Consider the following 18,892-nt stretch of genomic DNA (forward strand, 5'->3'; position numbering starts at 1 on the left):
TGCACTAAAATTACTCAATTATTAAAAATAATAATAATAAATTACTATATAATGTATTAGAAAGCTGAAAAGCCTACTTCTTAACTTGTAAGAAATTATGTATTTTTGAAAAAAATACTGGTTCAGACTCAACTACTTTTTATCTGTTATCTTTTTATTTGTGTCCCTATCTTGTATCAACTCAAAAACATTTACATGTGAAGTTATTGAGAAAAACTTCCAAAAGGAGAAGTGACCAATTCTCAAAAAGGCAAGTTTCTATAGAAGACAAGAAGGAAGGAGATTTGAAGTTTATTATTATTATTATTATTATTATTTTCCACTGGTATGGTCCTTAGAAAGATCCATTATTCTAAAACTATGTGAAAGCATAGCTTTCTTGGGTAAGCTTAATCTTTTTTTCCTCAGAAGAGAGGAATTAAACCATGAAAAGCTAGAATAAAGAGGGTCTGCCTGGAGGGATGTAGAAAAATGTAATTTTAGATTTAAAAGTCAGATTGAAAACTGTTTTTTGCCTGAAAGATAAACATTCTCAGTACTCTAAACCATGGCTCTTGAGGCTTACATCTGATGCTCATCTATTTTTCAGTTTAAGATTTTTCCCACTTAAGAAATCAGAACACACACAAAAATGATTCTAAGCATGTATATGGGTAAAACTTCGTTTGAGGAGACATTTTTTTTTTTTTTTTCCAAATCTTCCCTCAAGCATTACAGAAGAAAAAGTATCATGAGTTTCAACTGGTTTATGCATATAGAGGATACATTTCAATAGCAGGAAAACCTAGGAAGGTAATGTAAGGCTTGGAGATTTCAAAGCAGTTATAGTCATCCCATAAAATTATATAAATCTAGTCAATAATCCGTTCCGAGTACACAGCTTCATGTAAAACAGTTTTTTGTTACACATGCTTTGCATAACGTATTTCTTCAAAATTTTCTCTCCAGAACAGATCTAGTGAGCAGACTGTCAAGCCCTTTAAAATTAGCATCATTTTGCATACACAGTATTGAAACATGAAGAAACATTCTCCATTATTCATAAAGTTATGTCCATTTACATGCAGAAAAAAGAAATACAGTTTTACTTTCTCAACAAGTTCTACACTTTATGAACTGAACCTAAGTTTCTGATTAGCCTAAAAAGAGGAAAAACATGCAAACAGGGCAAATGACTTTATACATCATTAAACATTGTATCTTGAGTAATTTAACATCCCATCACACTGAAATATTGCATTTTATCAACATCATTTAAGAGGGACAAGATAATACGCATATATTAATTTTCCTTTTCAGAACTGAGAAAGAAACAATTTACATTATTAAGAAATACTACCACAATCTAAATTACTCAGTTTGCATTCTTCACATTCAACTCATTTTAAGCTGTATCTTACCTCATTGCCTTCAGTCTTCAGAGAGAATCCAAGCATTTCTTCTACTGCCAAAGTTAGCACTGCATCCAGAGACTGTTTTAGTTGGTAGCATGCTTCGAACAGCAAGAAAGCTGTTCCCTTTGCCAAAAACTGAAGCTACGAGCCCTTATTTGCATTGAATAGCTTGAGGTCATGTGCCCCATCTTTGGTTTCTGATCCTTCTTACAGAACTATAGCACACCAAGGCTGTGGAGATTTCTCAATATTTTTCCTGAATGTTTACTACATTTCTTAGCTTGTTTTTCATTTTATTCCCCTCTCCTTCAATACTCATTTAGAAAATAGATTCAGATATTTATGTCACAAGTACTAAACAAGAACTCTCTTGAAAACTTTATACCAATTTTCAGGGTCAAAAGGCACTGCTTTGATGTCATCTATTTCCAATACACACAAAACCAAAAAATAAAGTGATATTATTCACATTTGATAAATATGCATTTTTTATGTTTTGAAATAATTTCTCAGTTTTTCATAAAAGTGAAACTAAAAGCAAGATCTACTTCCAAGTAAATTTTGGTTTTAATTATAAGTCATCTTTCAACATTAATTTTTTAACTCCATATTAGAAGACCAACTTTTACCATAATAGAAGTGTTGATAAGCACATTACCCTGCCCCAAGCTGAATTATTTTATTCTTCATAGCTTGCTGCTTCCCATGACTTGGATCTTCCAAACTGCCTTACCCTGGATACTAATAGTTTTTCAAACCTCAGAAACCAAAAGTCACTTCCAAGATGATTTCTTAATGAGATTTCAAAGTAACTAATGACATAAATGCCGAAGAGGTCAGTATTTATAATGCAGTTGTGTCAGAAACGCAAACACACAGCTGATGCACAAGAACAAACCACAAAGGTTTAATCTTCAGTCTAAAATTCCATTTCATTAACCTGGAAACCATTTTCCTTTACTTACTGTAAAATCAGTTCAATGTTGAAATAAGACTCAATGCACGCATAAAAGCATTGCTGTTGCAGCGATCCTGCGTGACAGCAGCTTCTACTTAATGTCCAAATCCATTAAAATTTCAACTTTTAACAATAGGTTTTAAAAATTACAATGATGTTTGTGTTTTCACGTTTTCTACTTTTTCCAAACCATCAAAGCTTATCCTAAGAATTTACGTAAACAAATAGAACATACTTTCTACGGTATTGTTGACAGTTTAATACATATTTGATGCTCAACATTTAATTAGTTGCACAGATATAAACAAACCATGAAAAAGCAGTGAACAAGAAGGTACATTTAGTATTTTGTGTTTCATATGCCACTATTCCCTGCCATTTATAAAATCTTGAGCTTTGAAATAAAAATAACACAGACTGGTTTTCTATTACATCATCACTTTCTTCCTAAAATCACATTAATTTAGTTTAGACATTCTTGAGGTTACTATTTATGATGGGTAAAGAAATTCCTTCTCCTATACTAAAGCAATCAATATATTTTTGAATAATGACACATAAAACACTCCCCAGAGTTCACAAACTGGGTATTATCAAATGAATTTTGCATGTCAAATGTTAACAAAGTGTTATTTAAACCTTAAAAATATTTGTGTATTTGCTGTTTTATGTCATTATATTATTTTGATATCTGGAGTTTTGTAATATTTCTAATTGGTAACTATAGCATTCTATATATTGCTAAGAAATACTAACTTTATAAAATGTATTTATTCTTCCTTTATAGGACTAATTTACATCAGTATTAACTCAAAAACATCACTATCACTACAGCTACGTTGAAGGTAGACATAGAGAAACAAACATTTAAACACTGTATTAGTGAAAAAATAAACGTTCACCAGCTCAACCCTTTACTGATCATCAGCAATCCTTTGCCAAATATTGTTTCCTACATCTGCCTACTTACATAAACATAGTCTAAATGGCTTTTGTCAAAATGAGCTAGATCAGCAAATACCTACTGCTTAAATTCATTTAGATCACCCTAACTGAATAGGGTTGGGAGTGTTCTCATGAGCAGCTCCACTGAGAGTTTCAGGAGAAACAGAGACTCCCAAGTTCAGAAGCAGCAAAAAGTTATTAGGAATGATGACTTCTAATGGTGCATCTACATTGACAGAGACAGGCATCCAAGTCCACAGTCCGAGGGAACTGTATTGTAGTAACCCTATTAATATCATTAAAGTAGTGGAACTGACTTTACTGCCTGAGTACTTGACTCTGATTTAAAAACAAACAAACAAACAAAACAAAAAAAGCAGTACCATCTAACCCAAGATGATGTCTCAGATCAAAAGCACAATTCCAAATTGTTGTGATATTCACCTGTGAAATTTGTTGAGGTGCTTATACGGGAACATAGCAGAAGTGCAACACTCTGAAAATGGTCTCATTATATTGAGGAATAAAATAAAACAAACCAAAAAAAAGTTGATTAAACATCATCAAAACTTCTTGACAACGATAACCAACTTCATTTTCTGATTCGCTCATTTTTTTGCTTGGGAGAAGAAGGAAGATATAAAAGATCATTTTTAGCTGCATTTGACTATTACTAATATTTTTGTTTTTTCTTCTTCTTTGCAATAAACATATTAACACTTACTCTCTTAAAGAGTTGATGTAAGACTAACTCCAAGCAAACTGGAATTGATGCAGTGCTTGCAATCATCCACAGTGTGACGGCACACAGAGAGACTGGAGTACTTACAAACAAGTGAAGAAAAACCAGTGCCTCACATTCCTTGCCCAGGTGAAGGATAAACAGACAAAAACAAAAAACAAGCAAACAGACAAAAAACACAATACAAAACACAACAAAACTCAACTCCCCAAAACAGATGTAAAAAAGTGAAAAGTGGAATAAGAGAAGAATGTTGCTCAAAGTGAAAGTAATCAAAGACAAAAGAATAATTTCTGCTTTGAACAATTATTTTATTACAGTTCCTAGAAAAACAATGCTTCAAGCCAAAAGCTTTTACTGTCAATGGACAAGTAGATTGTGGGACACAACTGAAAGCTACACGAAAGGTGAGGCATATCAGCAGGAGTGTCTGTAATGACAAATACATTTTTAAATAATCATAAAATGTTAAAAGAGTTGGCCAGCAATATGAGAACCTGTAGCCCCAAGGAGCAAAGAGCTTGGCTCGTGGTTTCACTAAAATCAAAAGGTAAAGAAAAGGATTACCTCAGATAAACTTAAAACTTATTTAATGGGGGATTTTTCAACATGCCAACCCTCACACCTGAACACACTTTGAAGAGAATGAATACCTATATATTTTCAAAGTGCATAATGTTAAAAAGAGACATCATGAAAGAATGAAGACCAGGCAAGCAAACTATTGGGATTCTGACTTGCAGGTTGCAATAAAAAAAAAGAAGGGAAACCAGTGGAATAATTAGAAGAAAATTATGTTTGAAATGAAGGAACCACTGTTGTACTTGATGATTCCACCTAAGTATACAGTAAGTACAGTTTGAATCTAATTCATTGACTATTGGCATCACATCCACAGATGCTTACACACCCAACAGGGATTTAATTCCTCCCCTTGCCCAAGAAATAGAGCCTCAATCAGGTAAGCTAAACAAGATTCTAACATCTACCCAACTGATACTTGTTAAAGGTATCCTTAACAGAAACAGAACAGGTTTAGCTAGTTTAAGTGTTCTTCCTTCAAAACAAAACCATTTTTTCCAGGCACAGTTTGACTTAGTGCTTTAGAACTTCAATTTCAAAGGGCATCTGCTTTCAACATTTGTTGATATTACAAGCAAAAAATCTACTACCGATCCCATACAGTCTTATATACAGAATCAGAAACAGAATTCAGATGAAAAATCAGAAAGAAAAAAAACACAACACGTTGCTCCTCTTTCTGCCTTTCAATGACTGCCAATTATTCAACCTTCTGACTATGCCATACATAACATTTCATACTATGCTCATAGAAAATCCAAAGTATGTGTCTGAAACAAAAAGTTGAAACCCAACATATTCTAGTTCTTTGTACAGCAGCAGCAAAGATTTTCCTCAAAGTGATTTTAATTTTCAATTTACTTCTTGAGAAAGTTGATAATGGGAATAAGTCTTTGCATGCTAACTTTGTTCTTTATCCATTTTACTTCTCTTTTTAATACTTAAATACCAAAACAGCACATAAAACCTCAGTCAAGCCAGACATCCTACAGTGACTGGATTTCTTACTGCATATTTGCTAGTGATCTGCTCTGAATGTGTCAATACGTAGGGCATAGTGCATTTTGCTTGCTAAACATATATTTCTAGTTTGAAGGGGGCTGATCTACAAGCTATGGACCTGAATCAGTCTTTAAACATATTCCTTTTTGGAACAGGAGTCAGAAATCAAACTGTATCTTACAACACTAAGCAGACAATTAATTTCCATCAAAGAAGTATATTGATACTGTCAGAATTAAGATAGCTATAGCTGACATACTGTATCAATTGCTCAAGATTTGGGGAATTAAAGATGAAAAGTAGACCTAATGGAAGTATTTTAAACTAATAGCAACTATTTGTGTAATACTGGTCATAATACCTCCTTACAGAAAATAAGAAAATTTGCTGACTCATTTGCATTATATTTATGCTATTAACGGAAATAGCAACAATTCTACTAGAAAGAAGAAAAGTATTTTAAAAACATTGTAAATAGGCTGGATGGTAATATATATACATTAATATATATATATATGTATATATATATTTCTTGAATACGGATAAGGGTAAGAGAAAAAATTCCAATATATCCCTGGGTGAGGGTAAAGGAGGAAAGCACAGGTATCATCAACACAGCATTCTGACAGATCACCTAAGACCAAGAAGGTTTACTGAACTATGGAGGCATCTGAGTAACAGAACTAGGCAAGAAGCTTTAGGAGGTTTAATTAACCATTTACCTGTACCAGTTCCTGAAGTTGACTAGCCATAGATGTTGTTTCTCACACATCGATAAATTTACTAGAAGAAAGGCTATTTTAGACTTTCACTTTTATAGTATTTTTATATTGTATTTGGTACCTGTTGTAAAGATCTGTTTTTCTCCAATACTTTTAATCAGTGACAAAATATGCAATAAGCTAGAATGGAATAAAAATATTCTGGAAAACAGGATTACAATTCAAAATCATTTTGATAAACTAGAGAAAACATCCAAAAGAAATTCAGTAAGTACTAATGTAATATACTGCAGTTAAGGAATGAAAAAAAAACAACACAAAACACAACAACAAAACAAACAAAACAACAAAAACAAACAAACAAAACAGTCACAAATGCAGATGGTCTGGAATGCAGAGAGACTGAGAAAAAATTACTTCATCATTATACTGGACAATACATTAAACATAAAGCTAGAAAGGTATTAAAACTCCAGATTTTTTTAAAGATTGTGCTTATAGTCAAGGAAAGGGAAGGGGGGGGGGCATATACTGAAGAATATATTTTCTCTAATGTATTAGTGTAATCTGTAATTAGACGAGAGCTAAAGAAATGGATGAATTCCTATAACACTTCCTTTTAGCTTCATTAGCTTTGTGTCATTTTTTAATTCCTTCTGATATTATTTTATTAACTTTCACTCTTTCCCATTAGACACTTAGTTCATTAGAACTTGCAGAGAAAGCTTGGGACCATGGCATTGCTGCAAAATATCCTGCCTTGAAAATTGTATTCCATTAATAGGTAAGCACATTAGCCCTCTTAATGATGGAAACATAAAGAGATTCATAATTTTGCATCATGCCTAATATTTTAAGAAGCACATCCCCTCATAAATCTATTTCCAACTAATATGTTTTGTGTACAAAGAATACCAAACAGGTTTTTGTGCCCCAATATGAGCTACTAAAAGCCACTGAAACTTTTTTGGCTACATTAACAAATCTGCTATTTGCCTTATGACAAATAAGGGAAGAGCACTGTGGATGGTAGTGAATTAAAAAAATCATCCTGTTAATTAAAAATTGTATTAGATGGTGCAAATGAAAATTGAAGTAACATACTGACCCTGACAGGCTTCTTAGTAATTAATTCAAATCACTACTGGAAGCTGTTCTTAATTTAGCAATGAAATTTGCACAATAACTTTTTATTAAGACAGTAAAATTGATGCACAGCAGTGACTTTATATCCTCCTTCTACTTTCCTATAAAATCTATTTTTACTTAATCGACTGATTTCCATGATGGTTAATCACAAGCCCATTTATGACAGCTCATTCCCTTCACATTAAAAGATGCACAAGCCTATAGTGGCCCATTATACAAAGAAAACAGAGTATTGTTCAATGATGTGAGCAAGTTAAACATATGCACAAAAGTGAGCATTGTACAGTTGTTTTGACAACCCTACAATGCTACTCAGTGGATTTCCTGTGAAGGAGACATTTAAAACTCAGACCAGCCTATAGACATTTGCTCATTCAACATGGCTTCACTCGAGTAGCTGCAATACAAGCTCAGGAAGGCTTTTGCTGGTGATGTGGTGCCACCTGCTGTCTGTATGGGAATCTCAACCCGAGACACATTTTTGAGTGTTTTTAAGTTACCCAGCATTGCACAATACGATACAATGGAAAGCACAAACTAGTGCTTTCACATAAAGCACATGAAAATTCATGTTCTAAACAAATCTAGTTAATTAATATTTTATCTGAAGTGCTTAATACTTTTATGCTTAAGTAGCACTAGCACTTTAGATCTAACCATGAGTTTATATGTGCACATATGAAACTGAATTTTTGCAGGGACTACAGCTACGCTATCAGTGGGTGAATTTCTCCTCTACCTTTACTTACTTTTCTAACTAAAGCCAAACTAATCTAGATAGTATTTTGATAACCAAATTTCAGAACCAGTTCAAAACCATTACATTGTTTTCCCCTTCCTCCCACTGAAACTCAAAATTTAGTTTAAAAGTGACTTCAAACACTTGAATCTGAAATTACAAAAAACATTATTTCTTCTGAAACATTCAATGGTGTATTATTAACTAGGCTTAGAAGAGAATGAAACTGGAAGGCCGGTGAGCGTTCTCAGCATGTATGTAACGTGCTACATTGGTCTTTGGCAGCAGTTGAGTTTCTTCTATGTGAACAGAAACACCATTTTTAGTTACAGGTATTCAAGAAGTTTCAATTACCACTCTTTGGAAGTTAGAAGCAGACTACAACTTGAAAAAAGAAGAAATCTGGTCTTTCCTTTGTAGTCTCTGACTAAAAAATAAATACACAGGATAAGATACACTAGCTTAAAACTGCCAATCGAAAATGTAGGTAGGTAGAGTTAGCTCCAACAATTTTTTTTTCTGACTTTGTCAAATACTGCTGTTTGAGAGGCAATTCTAGTTTTAGAACTAGAAACTATAGAAAAGACACTATAATTATGTTTAAAACAAAATTTAGTAAAATTGATTTTTACCTAAAAAGGATGTAAGAATTTTCTACTCACACTTAGAGGTGAGATAAATCAAAAGTAAAAGTAATACACCCTTGTAAAGGCATCAGTCATTACCTCTAACAAAAAATTCCAAATATAAATTATTTAAATAGTTCATTTAAAATATTTTAGGGGCAGATACATAACTCATTAAAAAATTCAGTATATGTCATATACGCACACAGATGTAACATAACATATATACATATAGATACTATACACAAAGTTGCAAATCAGCATATTTAACCTAGAACTGAGAATCAGTTGCTTGTTAAAGGGAAAATATATAAATCAAGTTTTAAATTGCAACAAAATAATGTAAATCAAGATTAAAATAATCTACTTAACCAAAGCCTTCTATTTGTTGTGCCCAGAGACACTACAACAGTAAAGCACACAGCAGAATGTCTCTGTGTCTAAGAGAGTCTTAAAACTCTGGTTAATTTCATCTCCTTACTTAGATGATGTGAGTTTTTCAGAGGATGGGGTGAGACAGAAAAAAACAACCCTCAATTATTCCCAATTTCATTATAAATAAATATAATGATTGGAAGATATAAATTTCCTGAAAAAAAAATGTGTTATTTAGGCAAATCAAAATCGGCATTTTCTTTCAGTCTTCATCAGTAACACAACCAGTCTGCAATAAAGCATTAGAAGATGACAGGAAATTTAATTGTCTTCTTCTTTCTTCTCAGAGCCAACCAGTATTTTACTTGTAGTTTATTCAACTGACTTATTAATAAAAGTAGTGTAGCTGAAAACTTCAGAAAAAAAAAATTAGAGATTTAGTAAAAAATGCTCAAGTGGCAGTTGAAGATTTGGGGGGGTTGATGGGAAGCAATGTAAATTTACTTAGGGAATAAGGAGTTCAAAGACCACAGTTTAAAGACTGAAAAAGTCCTAAATCAGTCCTAAACCAGTGTGTTTCCACAGGGGAAACAATCCCTTCCATCAATATAAATAAATAGATTATTTCTGTCAGATACAAAGTATGAATTTCTATGTATTTAAATTTTCTATCAGATACACCAAGTTATTAGTACTGTCATCTTTACTACTGAACAAAGAAAAATCCTTGTGGAAAGAATATACTTCAAGTAGTAACTGTAAAGTAGATGCAAAAGGTCTATTTCACTATCTCACCTTTCTGTTATTCCAAAGCAGAATTGTTTGAAGTCTACAAAAGATTCCAGCTAAAACAGGATCTAGCCCAGTGCTATACTCTCTACTTTTGTATATACATTCCTTAGTGCCATCCAAGAAAAGGCATTGCCTACTTTAAATTAGGTCCTCTTCAATTCAGTTCTTGAAGAATCGGCTTGTTTGAGGTCATGGCTTGCCCAGCCACCCAATCTTTCAACCATAAATACAAAAAAAACCACCTCATTGTCTGAAACACCATTATCTTTAGCTTACTACCAATTATATTTCACTAGCCTAAAGAAATAATGCAATAAGACCAAGAATGTTTAATCTTTCAAATCAAGTGAAATATACAAATGAGAAGATCACAGAATTGTAGGGGTTGGAAGGGACCTCGAAAGATCATCAGGTCCAACCCTCGTGCCAAAGCAGGTTCCCTAGAGCAGGTTTCCCAGTTAGGCCGTCCGGGTGTTGAGTATCTCCAGAGAAGGAGACTCCACAACCTCCCTAGGCAGCCTGTTCCAGTGCTCCGTCAACCTCACTGTGAAGTTCTTTCACATGTTCGGTGTGGAACTTCCTGGGCTCTATCTTGTGGCCATTGCCCCTTGTCCTGTCCCCACAAACCACTGAGAAGAGGTTGACTACATCCTTCTGTCTCCCACACCTCAGGTATTTATAGACATTGATGAGATCCCCTCTCAGTCTTCTCCAGACTGAACAGACCCAGGTCTCTCAGCCTTTCTTCATAGGGAAGATACTCCAGGCCTCGTATCATCTTTGCGGCTCTCCGCTGGACTTTTTCCAGAAGATCTCTGTCTTTTTTGTATGGATCCTTACTTTCTCCTATGAAGTTTAACATTCTGTAATAAATGTCTCTGACTTTTTAATACATTTCATCCAGAACCTGCACTGACTATCATGAACTTCATAAAATAGTAATAACAGAAGGTTTTTTGAAAACATGCTACTATCACCATATTCTAGCCAGGAAGAAAACTACAATATAGATATGGATGACTTTCTGCTACTTGATTTGGCTTTGCAAAAGACTGTAGTTAAGGCTATTATCCACTAAGTGGCATTATCAACTCAAACATGTAAATTTGACAAAAATAATCGTAGTACAGTTTGTTTTTCCTTCTAGAAACAAATTCCTGGAAAACATTTTCATCGGATGTTTCATTTTATTTAAGTCTGTCAGATCTTTTGACAGTTCCAAACAGGTAAATATATTAGAAAACCGGCAATACCAGCTTCTTCTTCATGCAAATATTTAGCAGAATAGAAACAAGAACATTTGCAAATATCTAGCAGAATAGTCAGGCCAGAAATAAAAATGTCATGATAGACATATTAAACAAACCAAAAATAATGTAATAAGAGCTCAAAATAGGTAGATGAAGGTATCATACGGTATTTAAAAAAGTAGCTGGCATTTCAGAACTGTTGTGCATCGACAATTTTACAACAATATCTCAACAATACTTCCTACTGTAAAATGTACAGGCACCAGAAGTCATACCAGATGTTTATTTTACTTTAGATGAAATACTTTTAAAAAATGTATACTTTTAAAAAAAATATGAAATACTTTAAAAATATATATATCTAATACATCAGGGAAACTAATTGATTGTTGCTAATTGATGCTAAAAAGTATTTTAAAAATACCAACCATTTGAAAGTAAGATAAGTATTTATTACATTTCAGTAATTATTTAAGGGTTAGTTTTCAAAATGTTACTTAATAATAAAAGAAAGAAAATATAGCTTTCTGATAAAAGCTTACTGGAACAAAAGCATTTAGAAACAATATAAATAGAATAAAAATGTATTAGATCGAAACTCTCATTTTAAAATAGGTTTATTCTATTCCTATTATAAATCCCTCATCTTTTATCACTGTCAGTTTATACATACACAAAGAACTGCTGAAAATAAAAAGGAAAAAACTAGTGTCACTGTATAAGAGTCTAGGAAAATGAAATAAGCAACTACTTCTGTCTCTCTTTACCACTTCAAAGCATGTATTTTAAGCTTGTGAAATGTCCTGTACATGTACTCATGTGAACATACAATGCTAGAAGAATCAAGACATTAAGACATTTTTTTTTTTTTTAAGGGGATTTTTTTTTCTCACTGGTCACAGAGGAATTGCATTAGGACATAGTCCTTTTTCCCTACATCCGCCTACGACAAACATTTGCTGCAAGTCAGCGACTCCAAAACCAAATTGTTTACAATTGACTCAAAAAAACATTAAAAAATTGTTTCTTTGTTCCAGTTGGAAAGAGAGACAGCCAGATGTGTGGCTTGTTGATCTTGCTCTTTTCTGACCTCTGAGTGTAGGAAGAACTGTAGCTGAGGAAGGAAGTCAGCAAGTTGTGTTAATGAAGGTGAACATTGTGAAAAAAGATGTTTGCTTTTTTTAAATATATATATATATATAAGAAAAATATCTTTGAAGCAGTTTTTATTTAAAGAAAAAAAGTATTAAAAAGCCTTTCTTTTTGCTAGTGGTGAAATATTAGAACCTTTGTTTCTAGAAAAGTCAATAAAGAGTGCAGGTTTTGTTACATTTAAAAAATTCAACCCTTAATTTCAGGAATTTCATAAAGTTTCATCCCTGTAAATTATCAAACACCTCATCATTAACACCTGCTGGGAGACTGTCCTTCTTTGAGAATGTAAAATTCAGGAAAGACATTTAAATTTTGGACTCCGACTGAGTCATACTCTATTATTACAGACAATAATCAGACCTAAAGCTGAGTTCCAGATTAAGAGTGCACCCACCTCTTTGTAAAACACATCTGGCAAAACCCCCAAGACCATGAACGATGTTTTCTACAGTACCTTTCGTCACGCTTCTCCCTGAATCGCACATGTGCTTTATAAATATTCAACAATTAATTGAAGTAATCTGAGTTGAAAACTATTCATTACATGGTTCTATTGTTGCGGTACACACCGAGATATTCCACTAGCATAATAAAGAACAATCTCTCAAAGACTTCATAGTAACAGACACAAAACATTATCACCTTCTTTCTTAACTTTGAATTATTTTCTAGGAAACATCTAAAATGTATTCTAAAGTTCTGTGACAACTCTGGCCCTCCTTTTATCATGGAACCTGTCAAGTCAATGAAAGTTACCATACCTGAGGTGCTAACAAATGTGTTTGCATGTGAAACAAAAAATTACACCAGATACTCAGTTTTAGGTATTATTTTTGGCACGTAAGCATCAATCCAGACTCATCAGACAGTAAATGAAGATTCCAAAATGTACTATGGGCATCTAACTTCATTGTCTGAATTAAGCAAAATTTATGAAGGTGCTCTCCCTGCATTGCTCTCTTCATCTTAACAACTCACACTAGTTTTGGTAGAAAATGATAATGCCTACGTTTTGTCAACTGGTTACTATTTCAAGAATATACTTACCATCCGAAGACCTGAACAATATCATCATAGTTCATCATCATCTTTCAACATATGCTTATTATGCTACTATTTAATTAAGAATTTATTATGTATTCTTTGAAAACAGGAAATTGAAAACTACTCTCTTCCCACCCGACGTTCTCTTGGCCTCCAAGGGCATTTGGAAAATGTTATTAGATCACTACCACATGAATATATACACACAAAAATATTTCTGAGAACAGTTATACAAATGTTTAATCTGATTCCGGAGAATTAGAACAGTATTTCAAATCATACATTTTGAAACTTTTCTAAGGGATATGGATCATTTTAAAAACAGCCTAAGAGACTCAATCTTCCTCTTTGCACTAAGAGAAGTGGAAAATCTTATCATGCAAGACTTCCAGCACAGCTCAGACAGCTCACAGCGATGACCACAAAGACACAAAGAATTGCTTCTGCTGCATTAATATTTAGAAATTCTTTTTGGCTTGCTGTTGTTATATGGTTTTATTTTAAGAAACTGATTTTAGGGAAAAGTGTTTAGATGTTTCTACAGTCCATGTTTTGTCATTGTCTTTTGCCACAGTCAGTCTTTAAGGTCATTAATGGCATGTTTTGAAAAAATAAATAAATCTTAATATCTGTAAAAGGTTTCTAGTAGAAAAAAAAAAAAAAAAAAAAAAAAAAAAACAGGACTTCAAAAATTTATCAGCTAATAAAGGGATTATCATTTTTTTTTCTACCAGTTGTAGTTCCTAGCAAAGGAATTAACAAAAACAATGAACTACATTGTAGTAATAATTAACTTTCTATGGACTAGATTTAAAGAAGAAAATAATCCTTAATTCAGTAAATCTCTATTTCTTTATTTTACATTCCTTGGTTCTTATCATTTCCTGTTGGAGTCTTCATCAGCATTCCTACATTTTTTCCCTTCATTCTTTCTTTTCAGTTTTCCTGTCTCTTAAGATCTCCTTGCCCTGTGCTTCAGCTCATTTCAGTCCCCCCTCTACTATGATGGATAAGACCAAGAAAAGCAGTCATTTTTGAGATCCTCTCATCTCCAGCACAGTAGTATCTTCTTCGACTAAAAAAAAATGAATGGCCCCTAAATTTTAATTGAAATACTATCTTTATAAAATGTAATAGGTATACCATATACATACATATATATATGTACATATACATATAATATACCTAATTCTTATTTTAAATTCCACTTGACTTTAATAGAATAGAAGGCTGGAAAGCCCTTCAAAGGAAAAAAAAAAAGTGTAAAAACAAAATACACAGAGACACTGCACTGATTTAGTCTGTAGTCCTTTGAAGCGTCACTTCTTTGGGTTACAAGGTAGAAAAGAATAATTACTTACACTGCAGAAGGTATCAAAGTTAGGATTATAGCCTTCAATCTTAACTAACTTTCCTTCTACCCCTTACATCCACGTCCTCCCTTGGTCCTGGGTTTGTTCAACTATCCAATGAAACAAAACAGGAATACTGCTGGTTTTCAACGACACTGGTTCCACTTTCAGCAGAAACATTTGTGGTCTTAAATTAATGAATCTTTAAACCTTCTAAAGTCCTCAGCAAGTGGCTTTGTTGCTTTTGAACAAACATCCACATGATTAGCAAATACTTTTACTTTGATAGACTGCCATTGAGATTCCTGAGGTCACTTGGGAACTGCAAACCTGCTTTGATAAATTGCCAGTCAGACTGCTGCCATGTTGGGCTTGGTATTTTACATACAACAAATTTAAGTCTTTGTGGCCATCTGCCTGCAGCATCCCTCACTGGATGACTCTCACAGCAGCTGAACTAATGACAGAATTCACTAAAGCAGGGCCAGCTTCAAGATTCCTCTCCTTATTTCACGATTTCCTTCTCTCCTAGAAACCACTGGATGAAAGCTAGCATCTCACAGGGCCTTAATTCCCTTAACAAATTAAGATATTAGTCTATTTAAGATTTTAAGTGTTACATACTGCAACAGCACAGCTCAAATGTCATGTCTGCTTCGCATTTTCCAACAGCCTAGAAAGGGCTGGCAACCAGCAGCGTGTTTGGGTCAGAACCAACAGAACCATTTCCTGCAAGTTGTAGCCTTCGATTTTAGAATCAGCATATGGACAAGTTAGTGTTAGGTAAGTATTACACTGAGTTTTCCATTCTCATCTTTATAATCTATGTGGTAAATACTAGCAGCCAAATTGGCATGACCTCCAGTATTTCACTATGAGGAAGAAGGCAATCTCCAGGGACAACTGCTGTAATTACATATACCTATTAAAACCTTCAAGCTCTACTCTATCACCCTCTACTTCCTCCCCAGATACTGAAGTCTCCAAAGTCTCCAGCTGTTCACAAATCCTTCATCTTATTTCTCATGCATCAAATTTGTTCTTGGAGCAGAGTAAGCTAGAAGTTTAAAGACACAGTAAAGCTGATACAGCAATTTGTTGCCAAAAGTACTGACACTGATTTCCTTGTGTCAACACCAATACTTGTTGGATTCCACAGCAGGCTGATCCAGAGGTCTAACCTGTCAGAAAACCCTCCAATACGTCTTTAAAATCCTACAGAGTTTCAGCAACAAATTCTCTAAACCAGCACAAAGATAGATACAGGTGTTGATACAACAGAAGGGGGCAGACAGAACTGAACCACCGCTTTTTACAGCAACAAGTTAACGAAACAACTACTTACTCGATCACAAAATTAAATCCTATACACAGTTAAACCATGTAGAGTTTCTACTGCATGAAAATAAAAGTTTAGACAACTGACCTCTTATTCAATCTCAGATAAAAGTGGACTCATTCAACAAAGATAAACACTCTATATACACAGTAAAGTCTAGCATATTGCATTCTTTAGCTTTCTCATAATCAGTGCAAAATTAAGGAGATACTTAACACACTTACTTATGTCTTACCTAGAAATAGAGTGGTTCCAATTCACATTCAAAAATCCAAAGTGTTGATGCTAAACATTCAATGTCCGTCTGTCATGAAAAACATTTAAGATTACACATGGGATCACTGTGCTTTTTCTCTTTCAGTTTTCAGTTAAAACTTTCTTGCTTGGAAGGAAATACACCAGATTGTATCAATTGAAAACTAAAAATTAGTCTTTTAAAAATGAAGTTTGGAACATCCAAGAAATTTTAAATTGAATTCAAAAATCCCACTGGATTGAAATGATCAGATATTTAAACCCTTTTATCATCCCATATAATTCTACAGAACAAATTAAATTTAATATTTATTTTTATAATGAGCATTGCCAAGATTGTACAGCCATAGCAAAATAATATTGTACTGGTATGCATTACATTAAGAATGAAATGAAATAACATTGAAATAATGAAAGTGTAAACACATTTTCAAAACATTATAATAGCTACTTATTATAATGGCTATATTTATTTAAATCAGTATTTACATTGAAAGAAGTGTGGTGCAACTGATTCTAAGTTCACAAATGAAGTTTCCTGTCTTCTGAAACTTCCAAAATAAAGAATGAAACTGAAATGCTTAACAGTGATAATTTCATTCTGGAAATGTGTGGGAGAAGCTAAGAGAAACACAGGTAGACCAACCAGGTCCTTTATAAGGATCCATAGGTAGACTCATTCTTTAGATCGGACTGTTATATCACTTCTACAACTCTCTAAGTCAAAGAACTTATAATGATACATTTTTGCTCCAAGAACAAGGTTAAATCAACTTAAGAGAAATACATCTGCTAAAGAAAAGATTGGAAATGAACTTCTTTTTCAACCATATCCTCAGAATTGCTAATTTGGCTCCACAAACACTCTTCTTCAAAATATTCTGTTTCACTGTTCTTATGACTATGGAGAAACAGAGGTTAAGTCATCATGTCCATAAATCAGTTCATTTAAGTTTGGGGTCTGAAAATCCCATGGTTTCTGCTGCTGTACTTATAAAGATATGACTAGGAGGAACTGGCCCTAATCTAACTATGAATTTTTATTCCTTTTTATTTCAAAAAAGTAAGCATGTTTAATCACTTCCTGAAGAGAAATCCTCTTTTGAAAATCAGGGAGTGATATGGCACAGATATTTTTTTCTAAAAATAGGTCCCTCACTACAAGCTATAACAATTCTTATAAAAGCAGATTGAATTAAATCAGAATGAAACACTAATTTCTCAAGTAGAGCACCCACATAGGGAACTAATTAGGAATAACGCCTTTGAGTAAACAAACCTTTATACCAATTAGTAACTGGTCAAGTCAGGGAACTCCCTTTCTCTAGGGAAAAAAGTCTACTTTCAGCATCACATTATTTTGCTGCTGGCTACAAATTATCTATAGGTTCTGTAGCAATGGAGGGTGTTTAGAATTTAATTTTGAGACAGTTTTCTGAGAATGTGGTCAAGATTTTAAAAAAAAAAAAGTAGCAGTGGAAGACCTAAATAATCGTGGTGTTAGAACTTCAAAAGGGATGAGAAGAAATCCTATTTTCCATCTAGGCCAATTTTGCCCCAAAGTCTAAAAAAAGTAATAATAAAAAAAAGTTACAGTAACAGTGAGATGACTCAAAACAAACAGTAGCATAAGTGAAAGAAAATACATGGGAAGGAGAATTTACAGCTTTTGTTCTATAAGAAAAGAAAACAAATAAAAACCCTAGGGCGAGAATATTATGCCCACACAGCATTTTGAAAGCATCAGTTAGGTGCAACAGTAAAACTGTATCACAGGGCATCATTCAAGGGAGGCTGAGTATTCATTTATTATTTATGACATATGAATCTGCTAGACAGCTGTACTGTGCAAGATGAAAAGTACATGGGTTGATTCTTACCTTGCTGAAGACGATTCAAAGCCTTCCTGATAATTAGAGAGAGACTGCAATCTGTGAATTTTAAAATTTGTTTGAAAGAATTGTTATTAATCCAAGCTGATTACTAAGTAAAAATCAGAAAAGTTACCAAAATGCCTTTAAAACATTATAGTAATTTCTCATTTTTAAAAAGCAACGGGTACTGCTGCAAGGTATCTTCTCTTGTGCATTATGCCCAAAGTAAAAGGGCAATTATCTCATAGTACACTGCACCAGGATAGTGAATTTCTGTTCCCATGGTTAGAATAGCAAGGGAAAGTTCAGACCCATCTTAGGAAGCTCCTGTAGAGTTAAATTTGACTAGACTCTCAGCAGCTTTAACTGTCTCTATGGAGAGTTACAAAGAATTGAAGAAAAGGAATTGATAAAACCTTTCAACTGTTTTAACTCCACTTCTCGTGGGAAAGAAGCCAAGAAGGAGGCATCAGAGAACAGGCAAAAGAGAGACAGAAAAAGGACTGGAAACACCCCACAGAATCCAGAAAACTATTGATTTCTTACAGAGTAGTGAAATAGCAACCGACAATTTTTGACCCTCCAGCCCTGGAAAAC

The 18,892-nt window shown here is 33.5% G+C and overlaps 1 protein-coding gene across 7 annotated transcripts in view; it reads right to left on the bottom strand.

The window, feature by feature from the left end:
* CYRIA (CYFIP related Rac1 interactor A) overlaps positions 1 to 18,892 on the bottom strand; it is a 57,360-nt gene that overhangs the window by 22,732 nt on the left and 15,736 nt on the right. For all 7 annotated transcript variants that reach the window (XM_035320421.1, XM_035320425.1, XM_035320420.1 and 4 more), the window contains exons 2-3: positions 18,302 to 18,352; positions 16,402 to 16,470 (exon numbers count right to left, since the gene is read on the bottom strand). The gene's annotated coding sequence lies outside the window, so the exon portion shown is untranslated. The remainder of the gene's footprint in view (positions 1 to 16,401; positions 16,471 to 18,301; positions 18,353 to 18,892) is intronic.

This window comes from Oxyura jamaicensis, chromosome 3 (genome assembly GCF_011077185.1).
Source record: "Oxyura jamaicensis isolate SHBP4307 breed ruddy duck chromosome 3, BPBGC_Ojam_1.0, whole genome shotgun sequence".
Taxonomy (NCBI): domain Eukaryota; kingdom Metazoa; phylum Chordata; class Aves; order Anseriformes; family Anatidae; genus Oxyura; species Oxyura jamaicensis.